The following is an 828-nucleotide window of genomic DNA, read 5'->3' as shown; positions in this document are numbered from 1 at the left end:
AATTTTATGATTTCAAACTACGCTCAAATGAAAAGAAGAAGAATTTATTTTATATTTATTTTTGTTTAACTTTTAATTTTAATCCAAGTTAGTGTTATAATTATGTTGTTCTCGTTTTTGACGGTTATCATTTTTTTTATTAATCCCAGTTCACTTTGTCACGCAGTATTCATTGCTCTAGTAGAAAAAAAGAAAGATTTATTTGATTGTAAACGATCTTAAGATTATCATAAGTTCACAATTTTTCGTGGTCCGCTTGACCAATTAATATCATTCAATTATTTAAGGTTTTAAGTTGAGATAAAAAAGTCAGTGTCACGAGCGGGATTGGAACCCACGACCTTCGGCTTGATACGCCGCTACTTTACCATCTGAGCTATCGTGACTTCAAGATAGCTTCAAGAAGTCACGATAGCTCAGGTGGTAGAGTATCGGCGTATCAAGCCGAAGGTCGTGGGTTCGAATCCCGCTCGTGACTGACTTTTTTATCTCAACTTAAAACCTTAAATAATTGAATTATATAACGATGAGCTGGGGTATCAACCTGCTGGAAACATGATTTTTTTCGGAGGATCTACGGAAGAGGTCAACACAGAGAAAAACTTCCTTTCAGTTTTCGCCGAGCTTTCGACAGTTTTTATACTGTCATCTTCAGGGCCTGTTTCATTGTCATAAAACAACAATTAAAGACATGAAAAAACAAATTGCACAAAAATTGAAATATCTTACTTAAAACTTAATGGGGAAATAAAAAGACATGGTGTTTTGGGCACAGAAGTACATTACGTTTTTTTGGTGCTCAGCATCTAAACATTATTTAAATTGAAT

At 33.9% G+C, this 828-nt stretch overlaps 1 non-coding gene across 1 annotated transcript; it reads left to right on the top strand.

Annotated features, from left to right (window-relative positions):
- The first annotated feature begins 405 nt into the window (after positions 1-405).
- On the top strand, positions 406-478 carry Trnad-auc. Its single transcript has one exon. It is a non-coding gene; the product is annotated as a tRNA-Asp (tRNA).
- The last annotated feature ends 350 nt before the right edge of the window (positions 479-828 follow it).

This window comes from Cimex lectularius, unplaced genomic scaffold (genome assembly GCF_000648675.2).
Source record: "Cimex lectularius strain Harlan isolate CLEC.00 unplaced genomic scaffold, Clec_2.1 scaffold28, whole genome shotgun sequence".
In the NCBI taxonomy this organism is placed as follows: domain Eukaryota; kingdom Metazoa; phylum Arthropoda; class Insecta; order Hemiptera; family Cimicidae; genus Cimex; species Cimex lectularius.
Note: the sequence above shows the minus strand (reverse complement) of the source record. Positions and strands in the feature narration are given on the sequence as shown.